Raw genomic sequence first — 17,180 nt, forward strand, 5'->3', positions numbered from 1 at the left:
TCCATGAAATTACAACTAAGCAGGAGGGCCATCTTTACTAGTGGAAAAAATGAATTAATGTAGTCAATATTGCAAAACCCTTACCACCCAGTTTCCAAGAAAATTAAGGTCAACTTTCTAGCAATCGAGCTTTATGAGTAAACCACAACCTTTCATCTCCCTCACGCCATTCAGATGGATGTAATATCCATTATAGAACAACATGCTCCCTTCATCCCTTCCCCCTCAGTGAGGTTTATTGTGCCAGTCCCTCCCAGTCCTCTTCACCCTCCTTCCTCTGCCTTGTATTCTGAGCACTCCCTACAAGCTCCACAACGAGATACACACAGCTCTGACAGCAAAGGTAAGCAACATAACATAGACAAGGTAATTTAATTCTTATTATATAACTGATCCACTGTTCATTCAGTCTAGTTATGTTCTGCTTACTATATTATGGCCAAAGGAACCATTTCTGCATTCCCAAGAAATCTTCACTTAACAGGGTGTTATAAACAAGCAAGCTTGCAATCTATTCTAAAGCGTGTAAATAATAAATAATTAAAGGGTGTGGACATTTAATGACGCAGTACATCCTCCACCCGTCTGAAACAGCTTCGTTGCATTATAATGTCTTTCTGCTAATGTATTATTATTATTATTCATTCTTATTGGTATAAAATGTACAAAAAAAGCATCAGTTTGTTTTGTAGATGATGCAGTTAATAATTTGTAGACACCAGAAATCAAATTGTTTGTTATTTTTTTAATTACAATTTTTCGCAATGGCTACAGCCATCATACTGACCTACGACAGCCAGGATCCTATTGATGTATTCAGTGATGCTCCTGAAATTACAGTAACAATAGACCTCAGTCAATTGCATTGTGAAAAGACATAGAAGGTTTGGTCAACACAGGATCACTATGGCAATAGAATGAAGTGAAGATAGTGTAGTCCCTAATATATCGACCGTCAGAGTATGCAGCATACGGCTTCATTTGTTGTATGTGGCCTATCTCATAGGTTGGCTTTAGCTAGCAGTTTTATGGGGGTTTTTTTCTAGGTAATGGGGAAAAGGAATGATGTAACCCTCTGAATAAATCTATGCAATAGATACAAAAGTGTTATTTAATCAACTGCAGCAGCCTCTAACAAAAAATCCAGATTAATATATTATAACTGTGCACAACAAAGAAGACATTTTTGTAATCTGTACTTCTGGACCCATTGTTTTTTTGTTTTTTTTATGCAGATGCATAATAATTTACATAATTTCAGCCAAATGTTGATGTATTAGTTAAAGGTGAAGTTTGGGGTTATATAAAATATTCCCCACAGCAGTGATCTTTCAGTAGGAGGAGCAACAGCTACAACTTTGAAGGAATCGTGCTGTTCGCCCCCACCCTACCTTCCACCCCTACCTACGTTCCCTCATCCATTCACAGAACTAATAATGTTTTTCACCCAGGATGCAAGGTGTTGTGTACATGGGCAGGGGATACCTGTCATTCATCCTCCCAAACACAGAACACCTTGCATTCTGGGAGAAAAATACAAGAAGTTTTGTGAATGGATGAGAAAACAACTAAGGAGGGCAAATGATGCAAGTCTTTCACAGTTACAACTGCTGCCCTAAACTCTTTGTTTGCTATTCTTACAAATCCCACATTCTACCCCAGATGATTGCCCTCTTTCAGGTTCAGCTTTGCAGCTTTTTGTATCACCTGCCTGCTCACTGGACAAGGGATTAGCCATGTAATGTTAAAATGTGTTGTTTTTTTCCAATGAAAAGACTGGAAGCAAAGAGGGAATCTGCAAACTAAACCAGAAAATGGTCATGCCATATCTTGGTTGTTGGGTATAAACCACAAGACTGATTGAAAAGATGTCAATACTTTGGCAGATAAAACGCAAGTGACTTTTCAGAGTTCCTCCAACCACAAAGTTTCCTCTGCAGCATTAAAATGTCTGTCAAGCTAAATGTTTATTTTTTGTTATTTTATGGATTTTTTTTTAGATTTTCTAATTAAGTGAGGAAGAATTTTCATTGGTATCGGGGACTCCATTAGAGAAAATTCCCCTCCACTCATGTTTGGAAAAAATTTTCAGCAGAATGGGAAGTGAAAATAAACATCTAGCAGCAACAGACAGAAATACAATTGCTTTTATTAACAGTAGGGGAATGCTAGAGCAATAGATTTTTATTTCTGTTTGTGTCATTGTTGCAGAAGTTTGCTTACATCCTGTCTGGTACTGGTAAATCTCTCTAATGAGCTTCCTGATAACAGTAAAATTCTTATGGGTGTTCTAGCCTATCCTCATGAGCAAGTTGAATGCCACAGGTTAAGTTGGTGAAAGGCTTCCTGTCAGCTTCAACAGCAGCCTTTCTCAACCTTTTCAACACAGAGGAACCCTTGAAATTACTTTTTGCTTTCGGGGAACCCCTGCTAAAAATTACTGTATCTACAGCTCATGATACATTTGTGTGATGGTCAGTGGGAAGAATGTTCCTTACACTTGTGGTCATTAAGAAGAATTACCCCCTTATAGATAGCTAAAAATATCAATGGTGTCAGTGGGAACCTATCTGAGAGGTGGATATTGCTCGTTGCTCAAGGAACCCCTAGCAACCTCTGGAGGAACCCTGGTTGAGAAACCCTGTTCTACAGGCTTCCACTCCAGGTTAGTTTGTTACCCTATGTCTGGGCTTGTAAGGGGATCTTAGCAGACTTTCGTCTATAAAACAGTGTACTTTTTGTATTACTACATTGGTTAGTGGTTGTTGGAGGGGCATTCTGTGCACAGGTACTGAGCTAAGTGGAAGGGATCCCCATCATAGACATGTTATTTAAAGGCATGGCATGCAGATTGGCACCAATTGCTAGCTGTAAAAGCATACTGGTCCCATGGACAAGTTTAAAGTTGTAGGTACATGTACATGGGGCGTTTGCAGCCTACCAGGTTTGAGAGTCTGATCATGGAAGGGAGGTGGCAGAGAGTTTTTGAGCCCATCAGCAAGAAACTAAACCAAATGAAAAGAGAGAGCATGCATACTAATGTCAGAACAATTGCCAAAGTATCAATGATTCTGACCTTGAATGCCTGAAGTAAGAGTACCCATTACCTTCTATCCCTGCAAAACTTTAAAGAAAGGGTGTTACCAGTTTACTGCTACCATTTTAAATGAAAGTGTGGTTACTAGGTTTGCATCGTTTGATGATACAGTGTTGCATTTGCAAGAATCTGATTTCCTACTGCTTCTACCAAAAGAAGTGAAGTGAAGTGTTGTGTTGCTTAGTACAAGGTGGGGTCTACTAGATGAACTTTGTGTCTACCTCAAACAAATACCAGTTATTGTGCTACCTGACTTTATAATATGATACTGGTAAAGTTTATCCATCAGCACCACATCCCTAAATATAGATCAATACAAAAGAAAATAATGAAACGATGCTACCTGACTTTCATGATAAGGAAATTTGCTGTCAAACTCACTTACCAATAAAGTCATGTAGGATAATGCCTGGTATTCTTGCTGAAGTGGCATTGGAATTACAACTGAACTGGAACAAGTTTCCTTATTCTCTCCGTTATGGAGGGTTTTCTACAGAAAACACACTCACTTGCTCAGCAAATACAGCATTGCCCTGCTGCTCTGCTGCCTCAGGACAGGTCCTGCACCACCATCTTACCTTCCTATAGCGTTGGAAGCAGGCTGTCATTTCTGAGTGCTTGCGAATGGCCCCCGATGATAGCTCTCTAGCCACTGTGTGACCCTGCTCCTGCAACCTCCTGGGATATGTGATGGGGATATACCAGGAGGCTGCAGGAGCAGGGACACGTCATTCTTGCCTTGGTGAAAATGGAGGTAGCAGGGCAGGTTGAAGTAAAAGAAAATGCAAAAAAAAGGTTCTTTTTTATACTGAAGAGAAGGGCTTCATGAAAGGAAAATTTCATTTTGGGAGTGAAGTTGCATATCGTAACTAGGTCACCAAACCAGGTTACAAGCTACTTTGCTTAGGCTTCTCTTGAAGCTCTGATCATTTCTAGAGATTCCCTCTGGCCCTGTCTTAAAAAATGTCCTCATCTATAATTTCCCACCTTAAATATTGTCCTCATCCATAAATACCCACCAACACTACAAGCTAAAGTCTCATGAAAACCTATATGATCCCTCTCTACAGCACAGTCTTACCTTTCCATTTATTCTGTGCCCATGTCACTTCACGGAACATCACTCTCACCTCCTTCTTTCACAATCTCACATTTCCCACTATAGCTTTGGGCATTTTATAAATGAAGGAATTTGAGTTATGGCAGCCCATGCCCCTATGGATGTCATTGCCTCTGTCATTTTGTAAGAACATTCTTGGACTTCACTGTATTATGTCTTGAGGTCCTGCCATAAAATATTAATATTTTCATATAATTAGTAAATGGCTTCCTGGCAGGGTAGCAGACAGAGCCTGCAGAACAAAACCTCCTGACTAGGCACCCTGGATTGAAATCTTTTTTAATGTACAAAATGAAATGAATCAAGAACATGGGCAGTGCCAGGCTTAGGCAAGCATGGGCAACCTTACCATCCGACACCACAGCAGATATCGCATGAAAGGGTTCTTTGTGCCCTACGCAGATGCCAATCCATTTACTGCTACAGACACTCTCATTTCCTATGGTCTGTGCCCATGATTCTGCTTGTACTGCATGCACAATTCATTTTTAATTTCCACTAGTGTCTTAAACATCGGAAACAGGATACATTAACGTTAATAGATGAGCTCTGGTGTTTCCATAGTTAATGGTTTCACTTCAACATTTCTGGAGTAAAAACACATCTGAGTGTGTGATTCTGTACTTAAATCCATAGATTTCAGCTTAAACATAGGTCATAATACTGCCTGCTGTAATTTACTAAAGATTATCAATAATTCAGAGCACATTTCTCCATCATGATTGCTTTTAGGGCAGTTAGTTCTATTGAAGTCAGGCTGCGGTTGTAATTTTCCTTGCAGTGTGTTTGTGTATATTAAGCGGAGGGAATTGCAGAGAGCAGATGTTGAAGTCGTGAGTTGCTATGGAGACGTCTATGAAAAAAGGCTTCAAGGCCAACCTTTTATAGATCTCAGTGTTGTATAGAATCCCCTACACAGCGATGGCCTTGTTCAGAGTGTTACTTAACGCGTTCCTTCCTGGAGCTAATGAATCTAGCCTTTTTTTGCCACTTTATACTTAAACTGTATTAATTTTCTTATGTATATTAATTATGACTCGCCTCCAAAAGGAGAAGGAGCTTCTAGGTAACATCATATTTTGCATGGCAGGCTTGTAAATAAATGTCCCAGGGCCCACACACTGGATGTTTAATGGCTCCCCAACCACCCTATAGCAGATATACTGCTACAGGGTGGCACAAAATCACGTATATATACGTGATTTTGCATTTCTGGGTAGGAGGCGCACGCTCTTCCCACGCCACCATTCGCGGCCGTGGCTGTCAATCACCGGGTCCCAGCCGGTGATTACTCGCTGGCGCCCGGTGATTGTCGAGCACCTCCGACGGGGAGGAAAACTGTATGTAAACAATACAGTTATCCTCCCTGTCAGCTTGTGCACACTGCTTTGGATGGCTGTGCCCAGCACAGCCATCCAAAGCAATGTGATTACAGTGAAGCACTCACACAGAGCTTACTGTGAAACAGCACACAGTTAACCCTTTGATCGCCCCTCATGTTAACCCTTTCCTGCCCAGTGCCATTAGTACAGTGTCTGTGTTTTTGTTTTAGCAGTGATCACTGTATTGGTGTCACTGGGGATGTCAGTAACACCAAGTTAGTTCCCCCTAGTGTCAGAATGCCCACCGCAGTCCCACTATAAGTCGCTAATCACTGCCATTACTAGTAAAAATGTTTTTTTTTAATGTAAACAATTCTAGTATCTATACCGCCATTTGTAAATGTTAGAACTTTCACGGAAACCAATTAATTTGCAATTATTGGGGGTTTTTTAGCAAAGACATGTAGCAGAATACATTTTGGCCTAAATTTATGATGAAATTGTATTTTTTACTGGACATGTTTAATAGTAAAAAGTCCAAAATATTGTTTTTTTTCTCAAAATTGTTGGTCTTTTCTTTTTATAGCGCAAAAAAATTAAAACACACAGGCGATCAAATACCACCGAAAGAAAGCTCAATTTGTGGAATAAAAAGGACGTAAATTTAATTTGGGTGCAGCATTGCATGACTGCGCAATTGTCAGTTAAAGTAATGCAAAAAATGGCCTGGTCAGGAAGGGGGGTAAATCCTCAGGAGGACAAGTGGTTAAAGCCATTGCATCGCCTTTGCACATATCCAAGGACAGGACCTTTTCAGGCTAATCGGATTGATCATCACAGGGCTCGTAGTTCTCATCAGTATGTCAAGCAGGCGTAATTTCATTAGCATTAGCACTGTGCCAATAAATACCATAGATGTTAAAGCAGACCATGCAGTAAAAGGCAAGGTACAATATAACAGGGCCCCTTCCCCCATATTTTAATAGGAGCTTTAAAGAAAAAAAAAACGTAAGGGAAAAGTTATAAAATATAATTACAGTACCTCGGCTTTAGTACTGCAGGGGGTAAATTCACCATCCTTCCAGCGAGATCCCAGGTAATGGTGAGTACCCTAAGTCTTGAGAAATGACACTATGGTATTGTGCAAGAGTGTCTCCCTGTAAGATTCGGAATACTCATCATGCACTGAAATCTCATTGGAGCGGTGATGATGTTACCCTTGCTGGTGGAAGCAGGGAAAAGAAATCTGTATTAACTTAACCTTTAGTTTGAAAGATGCTGCAGATATGACTCTTGCCAGTCAAAATGGTGCTGGACACATTGCTGAGCCAGTATTCATTTTATTGAAAAACAATAGGAACAAACAATGACAGAATATTGTACCTTAGCAATGTAGCTCCTTTAGGAAGGACCTTACAATATTCAAGCAGTAAACATAATAGTAGTACACTACCACCAAGTGGCAGAAGTACTTACAGTATCACAATATATAACATAAGAATGTTTTTTTTTAAATAATGGTGTAGCGCTGTGCTATAATTACATATTGTCAAATCGTATTATAAATAAATATTAAAGTGAAAAAATAGTAATAAACCTTGTGTATCCTCATTAATTTAATTAAAAGGTGAAATATACTCCAAAATAAGTATGCAATCAAAATGACCAAATATTAAACCGTGACATATATAGAGTAATAACAAAGTCCCAAGAAGTGAAAAAATTATTGTACAAGAAAAAATAAAAATAAAATATAAATTAATAAATCCAGATTTCAATTCTTCAACTTTTATATTCCCACTTTTTGTTGCGTGCTCATATATATGGTGCCAATTTTATCCATCACCTTCTAGTGTGTGCGCTCACCTCACAAATTCAACCCGCAAGGAGTCATAGAGCAATCAATATCCCCGGATGATCCCTGGCTGGATGGATATCTCACTTTAGATGGACACAGGAACAGGTCCCATCGAAATCATATAAACGATCAAACACATCTTTAAGGGGCCTTCAAATGGCTCAAAAAGAATTCAAAAGATAGAACTTCCATAGTGTAGTATTTAGAAATTTTTTAAAAAGATTCAAAACAGCCAAATGGCTACTCACATAAAAACAAGGGTCACAGACCCAGCAAGCATGTACTGTGTAACCCACAGTTAGGTGTAATATGAGGAGTCCCAAGATGGCGATTGCTGTCCAAATGTAATAACGTCACCACGCTCTATTCCTACGCGTTGCGTCACGCTACCACGTGATCTTCAGGGCTCTGAATGGTTGTTGCACCTTTATCTGTATAAACAGTGTGCTAACATTTTTTTCCTACATATTTATTTCCTTTATGCTATCATCTATTATGGGGGAGGAGGTCGTGATATGTTAAGAAGACCTTGTCTTTTGCAGCAAGGTCCACCTTATGGTCTGCTGGTGAATTCGATACCCAATATGTATAAAACATCACTTTTTTTTTTTTAAATCTTTAAATCCCCTAGAGGACCAAGTGTGTGTAGTCCCATTCTGATTCTTAGCCCTTTTGTGCATTAAAAACACATTTTCTTCTGTTTGTGCTGTAGCACCACCCTAGGCTGAAGTCCAATATATGGGTGTTTCTATGGGAAAGATATAGCACAGCACTGTAGTTATGGCCCCATTATCATAAATTCAAAAGTAATCAGCCAGCTCTATGGGACTGTGTGATAGAACTCGAGTGCAGTGTAAATTTAGTAGCAACCACAGACCTATCACACATGCCCACAGCGGTGACTTATTGTTTACTCTTGAATTTATGAATGAGCAATCTGCAGCTGCCAGTAAACATATACTGTGCCAGCAGATCTATTACAAAGCGCCGAAGCAATGATTGTTCATTCATAAAGTCAATATTAAACAGGCAGTGCTGTGAGGTTATGTGAAAAATCTGTAGCTGATAGTAAACATACATTGGACTGCAGTACTGGCTCATCTTCAGCTTGGATTGTGGATGGAGATGACCCCGTCCTTTTGTGTGCTGAATGGTGGTGCTCGTCTCCAGTGTGCGCCTGCTGCCAGAGATGAACCATCACTCCTGTCCATCACTCCTTATCAAGTATTCATCTCCTTTCTCGCAGGGGCCGGGCTGTCCTACCAAGATGATCAGTAATCGCATGACTAGTGCACCAGAGATCGGTTCATCCAGATCCCCTTACCTATAACTCTTATTTAAATAAAAACATGACACCGATTTGGAGTAAATGGCCAACATGGCCTTTTATTATTAACCACACAATTTTAAACACCAAACCAATTCCTTATACAGAAACATACCAATTTGTTGTTGGTCTTCGAAGGCCCCATCCACAAAATTATCCGAAATGCACCTGCGGACCCCATATACCAACCGGCCTCCAGCCGCAACCACCCAGCTCGGAGACAACCTTACCGCCCGCAGTGCAGCACCACCACATTCCAGTTAAACCTTGGTTAACTGGAATGTTCCCCGGGCACACCATACCACCGATGGGTCCCACACCATTCTCTGTACCTTCCAGATAATACCCGCCTCCAAAGACCAACAAACAGCCACAACACGCTGGGTAAGCCCTTACCCATGCGTGCCCCACCACAAACGGACTGCTCTCTGCACACCATCCTGTAAACCCAGAGACCACAAATCCGTCCCAACTGCGTTAAGATGTACCCCATCATTCCGCAAATACCGCCAGGTATCCACCTCCAACTCCAAATGCCGGACCACCAACCCCCCATTCCGAATAAAAAAGCGCCCCACCTCCTTGTTGACCTTTATCCGCGCTTTATTAAGCCGCTCCACCGACCGCGCCAAACGGCAAGAGGCGCGGGCCACCATATCCGACCATACCAACACCATGTCCGGATAATCCCTCCGCAATAGCAGAAAGTCCATCTTCACGTCCCTCACCAACTCCCGCATGGACCGAACTCCCAGATCATTACCCCCCGCATGCAACACCAAAACATCCGGTGGCCTATCCAGACTAGAAAAACGCCGCACTTCAGGCACCACACGACCCCACAACATCCCCGGCACACCAATCCATCGCACACAAGCCTCCTGTCTAGGCAATCCCAACTGTCGCCCATTAGGCCTCACATCCGCCCGCCTGGCCCCCCAAAAAACATAGGAGTGCCCCAGGATCCACACCAGGCGCACCGCTCCATCTGAAATAAAAGAGCAAGAACTACCACCAGAACAAAAAAGAAAAAACAAAAACGGCACAGAGACAGAACAAACTCCCCCCAACCCAGGGACACCAACCCGGGATCCAACCTTAATCAACCCAACAGATGCGGACGAATGTACAAGCGAAACCTCTGGGAATCCCATCTACCAATACGTTTCACCGCCGCATCTGACAAACCCCACCGGGCAGCCTCAGTAGCTGCCCCAATCCGAAATGAGTGAGAAGCATACAAAGATGCATCCAAACCCACAACCGTCAAACAGCGTCGAAAAACCGACACAAATTGAAAACGAGTCAACGGGGACCCATCCTCATGCATGAAAAAAGAGCCACTCCCCACCGGACGACGGGACAAAAAGTCACGAACCGCCCGCACCGGGCACACCAAGGATGTAGGAAGGGCAAAAAACTTTACCCGCGCACCACGACCCAATTGGTCCGTCTTGGACCGACGGACGAACACCTCCACCCAATCACCAGAGACCCTTACATCATCCCCCAACAAACCCCCAAGAACGGATTTGGACGGACTGACAAGCTCCCCAACACGCAATGCCCCAAAGAAAGCCACTGCAAAGGCCGCCCGAAATAAACACACCTCAAAGTCTGAAAAGCAAACACAGCGCAGATGCTCAAACAACGATCCTAACAACTCGAAGGACACCGGACGACGAGAATCCCTACTGCGACCAGCCCTACGGTAACCCCGAAGAGCCTGTCGCACCCAAAATTCCTTCGTGAAGTCCCGACACCCTTGAAGCTTAAAGAGGAAGGCCAAGCCAGCCAACCGCCTATCCACCGCAGCAGCCGACACCCCCCGTTCCAAGTTCCTTGCCAAATAATACAAAACCGCCACCCCTACCTCCGGGCCCCACGGATCTATCTCGATCTGTTGTAACAAATCCCGCCACTCTCGCCAGACCTTCGAGTATGCCGACCATGTTGCCTCACTCACCGACCTCCGGATCCAACCTGCAACGACCCCAAGGCAATCTCCCACAGCCAGTCGGGACAAGGAACCCCGTGTTGCTCCGCCGCCGGCGCCAACTCTCGGAATTTGTCCCACTGAAAACGAGACAAAGCGTCAGCCAAGATGTTATCAACCCCAGGGAGATGCACAGCATGGAGAAAAACGTTCAGCTGCAGGCAACGCAACACTAAATGGCGAAGCAAGCCAACCACTGGTTGCAAGGAAGCCGAGACCCGGTTGATGACCTGGACCACCCCCAAGTTGTCGCAATGAAAACGAACCTTCTGATTCCTAAAATGTTCACCCCAAACCTCAACCGCCAATACCACCGGAAAAAATTCCAACGATAAGCCCGGGTCAAGGGACAAGTCCAGGTCCTGCAAAAAGGCAGAGACCCGGCTCTGCAACCAGTCTATTCCACGTGAGGCTGCCGCCTCACGCAGCTGGGCCACCAGACCATCCATAACAGCCCACTGTCCCAAGGAAAAAGGCCCTGATGATGCTGGCGTGGGTAGGGTGTGAGGGGAGCTCACTGAAGCTCACTCACCAACGTCCAGCTTCCGAATGACCGCCCCCCACCCAGACCACCCCACCCAAAGGTGCCAGGAGACCACCCACGTTCTCCCTCTACCAACCAGCTCCCACCTATACATTTTCAAACCCCCTGCACTGACTTAACCCTTTCTAGCCTTCCTTACCCACTCTAGGCCTAGTCATGCCTGCCCTGCGCTACTTTTTTTTTTTTTTCATTTACGCTACGGGCATTACTGGACAGAACAAGGGCAAGTCTTATATGTACTTAAACGCCAGGGGATTTTAAAAAAATGAATTCTTCTTTAAAGATAACTGTACTTTTATTACAGGTATCCACAAAATGTTATCTTAGCACCTAAGACCCCCTCCTCCTTTCCTCCCAGTCTGCCACTTCCCTGTCCATGTTCCATGGATATCTTCAATGTAGAGCCTCACCATGGCGGGTATCCTGGCCATGGCACATACACCCAATAGATTACCCATAGCTCCCAACTGTCCCTGATTTGGAGGGACTGTTCCTAATTTGGAACAAAGTCCCTCTGTCCCTCTTCACTCCTCATTTATCCCTCATTTTGGTCTGATCTATATAGTTGTATATAAAATGCACTATTTATCTTCCAAAAAGTGTTTCACGGTGCTAAACCTTTCATCCAGTTTCTAAATTGTTTCGTTTGTAAATTTCAAAAACCATTGTAAAGGAAAAGTAGTGGTAAAATAAAGCACTTCTGGGTTTAACTAATTTTTTTTTGTATAATTCTCCTGTATGGGGGTGTGGAAGGGTGTGTGTCCTATGCCTACATACTTTTGCTAATAGGTGTACCCCGTTCCCATCTCAAAAGGTTGGGAGGTATGAGATTACCCATTCATTTCTATGGTAAGGTCGTCACTTGTCAGCTTCGATGGACAGTGGCCTTCCCATAGGAAAGAAAGGGGAATATACTTATCATGGTGTATGCCTCCCAGCCCCACCAGGGTGAAGATACAGATGTAGTTGCTGGCAACATTCACTGGGACTTGTTCTGAATGTTGAAGATGTTGTGCTGCTTATCCAAGCAGCTTCTAGGTTTTCACCATATGCTTGGTTTGAATCATCCAGGTTTGTAAAAGCTTTACTTTAAAATCAATGGCAGTTATGAATGTTGATTTCAAGTTGGCAGCATGAGCATTAACGAAAACCTTATATGCACAGCGTATTCTTGTGTGTTCGCTTAGTGATCCTGCCAGTAACACACAACTTAAGGCTAGGTTCACATCTGTGCAGGTGGTGCCGCTGCGGATCCGCACAAAAATCCATGCACCACCCGCACAGAGAAATGCAGACCCTCAGGCGGGTGCCATTAGTTCTAATGGCATGCGGCTCGCACTGGAAAAAGCAACCGTACTGAGAACCAAGGTTCCCGTGCGGGCTGCGTTTTCGGAAGAAGTGCAGGGTCCCTGCGTGTCAAGGGGCACAGGAGTCCATTCAAATGAATGGGCTCTCGTGCCCGCACAAAACACGGCCCGCACGGCCGCATATATGTGAACCGGGGCTAACCTGGGGTGACAACAGTCATTCATTGTACTGTATGTATAGAGGAGCAGAGTTCACACCTGTGTAGTTTGCGTTTGACTTGTTTCTGCATTGCGTTTTTGCCCCTGTGTTTTTATGCATATTTGCCACAATACTGATGCGTTTTGTTTTGTTTTTTTTTGTTGCTTGGCAGAATTAAAACGCAAAACACATCAAAACACACTACATGCTGTTCTGCAGAGTTTCTATAGAACCAAAAACACAACTTTTTGCATTAAAAAAAGTCCCTGACCCTTTCCAAAAAAACGCACCAAGTGAAAACATGGACATGTGCACGTGTCCTATAGCAAATAATTTTAAATGGACTGTAGTGCGTTTCTGCAAAATGCTGTGGAAAACACTTAGGTGTGAGGTTAGTGTAAGAGAGGAAGTGTGTTATGGCTACAGCACCCTTCTTCACTTCTGTAACAAAGGTAGAGGTGTCATGTGACAGTGAGAGCTAAGAACAATTCCACCTGATAACATTCAGCAAGGCAGAAGGAGTTATACCAAAAGGAAACAAATAAGAGACATTTATTGTTAGGGTTTACATACAAATTCATTTTAAAAAAAAAGTAGAGTTTTCCTTTAATAGATGAATGTTAATATGCTTTAGTGGTCAGACGTAAAAGTACCTTTCTTCTGAACCTCATATAAAGTTCAATTGATTTTTCAATCGATAGAAAGAAACTATTTAATATAAAAATGGCCATTAGATAGTGGTTGTGCATGAATCAGCTTTGGAAAGTAAGGATATTGTTTGGTGCCACTTTAATGTGCTTTTACTGCTTATTCAGAATATGTAAATATTTTAGTGTGCATGATCTGGGCACAGGTTCACTTTAAGGATGAATTACTTTGCAGTACATGCAGCTCCACAGGTCAGGGATGGCTTGTTTTAAAGCACTTTTACTGTTTGTTCAGAATATTGTATGTAAATACTTTAACCACTTGCCTACCGGGCACCTATACCCAGGGGCGGACTGACAACTCATGGGGCCCCTGGGCAATAGGGGATCATGGGGCCCCTGTGTCCTTGCCCAAACTCAAAAAAGCCAATGAAAAAGGTACCAGGGGCATCTCATGGGGCCCCTTACTGACCCCGGGCCCTCGAGCAGTGCCTGAGTTTCCAACTGGTCAGTCCGCCCCTGCTTATACCCCCTTCCTGCCCAGGCCAATTTTCAGCTTTCAGCGCTGTCGCACTTTGAATGCAATTGCGCGGTCATGCAACACTGTACCCATATGAAATTTAATAATTTTTTCACACAAATAGCACTCTCTTTTGGTGGTATTTACTCGCCACTCTGTGTTTTATTTTTTGCGCTATAAACAAAAAAGAGCAAAAAATTTGAAAAAAAAAGTTTCTTTGTTTCTATTATAAAATTTTGCAAACAGGTAATTTTTCTCCATCACTGATGTGCGTTGATGAGGCTGCACTGATAGGCAGCACTGATGGGCACTGATAGGCAGCACTGACGAGCACTGATATGTGGCACAGATAGGCAGCACTGATGGGCTGGCACTGATGAGACTGCACTGATATGCAACAATGATGGGCACTGATAGGTGGCACTGATTGGCGGCACTGATGAGCTGGCACTGATAAGGCTGCGCTGATATGCAACAATGATGGGCACTGATAGGCGGCACTGATAATCACTGATGGGTAGCACTGATTGACGGCACTGCTGGGCAGCACTGATAAATGGCACTAATGGGGGGCACTGCTGGGCACTGGTGGGTGGCACTGCTGGGCACAGGTGGGTGGCACTACTATGCACTGATGGGCACAGGTAGGTGGCACTGATGGGTGGCACAGGTGGGCGACACTGTTGGGTGGCACTGATCATCAGTGCCCTGATGATTGTGCCAATCCACCCTTTGACAATTGCTGGTCATTGACAGTACTTTCCTTACGCTGTGACAGCGTGAGGAAAGTGCAGCCGATAACCAGCAACTGGATTTACTTGTGATCTGCTGTGTCACTGGACATGTAGGACACAGAGATCATGGAGAGCGCTGGGTGCACGCCCCTGGGGGTGCACGGGAGGGCACGTTCTGGGAGGATGTCATATGATGCTCTCCCAAAACTGGACAACCGCGCTGTAGCCATCATTGCTGGCCACCAATGCATGCTGGGAGATAGTGTATATATATGTAGAGAGAGAGGTCAAGTGATCTGGGCCCTCCCACCCAAACCTTGGTTTGGTGTGGATGTGTGAGGAACAGCTGTGTTGGGTAGGCCCAAGGGCACATTTGCCGCGAGGCAAACAAGGCGTTTGCCTAGGGTGGCACTTTTTAGGGGGGCGGCTCAGTGCCTCCCCCCCCCTTCCAATGGAAGGGACACTAAGTACAGGGGCGGGCAGGGGGATGCTGTGTCTTACCTGGCTCCGGTCCAAGTCCCACGACGATCCAGTCCAGGAAGCGCTGCTCCTTCATTCTCTCCGGCCGGTCTCTCCGGCTGCCGCTCGGCTCCGCCTCCTCACCGGTGATTGGGCGCCAGAACTGCAGCTCAGGAAAGGCACACAGGCGGCCAATCACCTGCGAGGAGGCAGAGCCTAGCAGCCCCGCGAACATCGAGTGAGGGAGCGCCCGGAGTGAATGGAGCATTACAGCTGACCACCCAGTAAGTGTGCCGTGCTGATGCTGGTGCAGCACCTAGGCTGGAGCAGGGGTCAGCAAGTTAAGTGTCATTGGGAGGAATAGTGCCCCATCATTGGTTTCACTGATACTAATGATGGGGCATTATTCCTCCCACTGACACCAACGATGGGGCACTATTTCTCCCCCTCACTGACACCAACTATGGGGCACTATTCCTCCCCCACTGACACCAACGATGGAGCACTATTCCTCCCCCCACTGACACTAACGATGGGGCACTATTCCTCCCCCCACTGACACCAACGATGGAACACTATTCCTTCCCCCACTAACACGAACGATGGGGTACTATTCCTCCCACTGACACCGATGTTGGGACACTATCCCCCCCACTGACACCAATGACGGGGCACTATTCCCCACCACTGACACCAATGACGGAGCACTATTCCTCCCACTGACACCAATGATGGGGCACTATTCCTCCCACTGACACCAAAGATGGGACACTATTCCTCCCACTGACACCAAAGATGGGGCACAATTCCTCCCACTGACACCAAAGATGGGGCACAATTCCTCCCACTGACACCAAAGATGGGGCACTATTCCTCCCACTGATACCAAAGATAGGGCACTATTCCTCCTACTGACACCAGTGATGGGGCACTTCCTCCCACTGACACCAATGATGGGACACTATTCCTCCCACTGACACCAAAGATGGGGCACAATTCCTCCCACTGACACCAAAGATGGGGCACAATTCCTCCCACTGACACCAAAGATGGGGCACAATTCCTCCCACTGACACCAAAGATGGGGCACTATTCCTCCCACTGACACCAAAGATAGGGCACTATTCATCCCACTGACACCAAAGATAGGGCACTATTCCTCCCACTGACACCAGTGATGGGGCACTTCCTTCCACTGACACCAATGATAGGGCTCGATTCCTCCCACTGGCACCAATGATGGGGCACGATTTATCCCACTGACACCAATGATGGGGCACTATTCCTCCCACTGACACTAATGATGGGGCACTATTCCTTCCACTAACACTAATGATGGGGCACTATTCCTTCCACTAACACCAATGATGGGGAACTATTCCTTCCACTAACACTAATGATGGGGCAGTATTCTTCACACTGATACTAATGATCGGAAGCTATTCCTCACACTGACACCAATGATGGGGTACTATTCCTCCCATTGACACCAATGATGGGGTACTATTCCTCCCACTGACACCAATGATGGGGCACTATTCCTCCCACTGACACTAATGATGGGGCACTATTCCTCCCACTGACACCAATGATGGGACACTATTCCTCCTACTGACACTAATGATGGGACACTATTCTTCCCAATAACACTAATGATGGAGCACTATTCCACCCACTGACACCAATGATGGGGCACTATTCCTCCCACTGACACTAATGATGGGAAGCTATTCCTCCCACACTCACACTAATGATGGGGCACCATCATTGGTGTCAGTATGAGGAATCGTGTCCCATCATTGGCGTCAGTGGGAGGAATAGCGGCCCATCGTTGTCAGTGGGCGGGGCTCTAATAGGAAGAGGTGGAGCCTAAAGAGGAAGGGGTAGAGTTTGCAGGTGAAATACACCACTGGGTAGGCCTGAAGCTTAAAGACTAGCTATGTGCTCGAGGCTCTGCATGGGAGAGCCTGTTTATTGCCTGGAGGCATGAGAAAAGAGATGGAGTTCTGAGATGTACCAGAGTTTACTCTTCCTTGAGCCGGGCTCTGTG

At 44.7% G+C, this 17,180-nt stretch overlaps 1 protein-coding gene across 2 annotated transcripts in view; it reads left to right on the forward strand.

Annotated features, from left to right (window-relative positions):
• Positions 1 to 205: 205 nt before the first annotated feature.
• The window catches only part of PRNP (prion protein (Kanno blood group)), a 29,359-nt gene continuing 12,384 nt past the window's right edge, over positions 206 to 17,180 (forward strand). The window contains exon 1 of one of the 2 annotated variants that reach the window (XM_089681735.1): positions 206 to 343. The gene's annotated coding sequence lies outside the window, so the exon portion shown is untranslated. Of the gene's footprint in view, positions 367 to 17,180 lie in introns of both variants that reach the window. The other variant, XM_089681734.1, reaches the window with a different exon arrangement.

Source organism: Staurois parvus, unplaced genomic scaffold (assembly GCF_062004578.1).
Source record: "Staurois parvus isolate SC_StPar_1 unplaced genomic scaffold, SC_StPar_1.0 ptg000276l, whole genome shotgun sequence".
Classification (NCBI taxonomy): Eukaryota; Metazoa; Chordata; class Amphibia; order Anura; family Ranidae; genus Staurois; species Staurois parvus.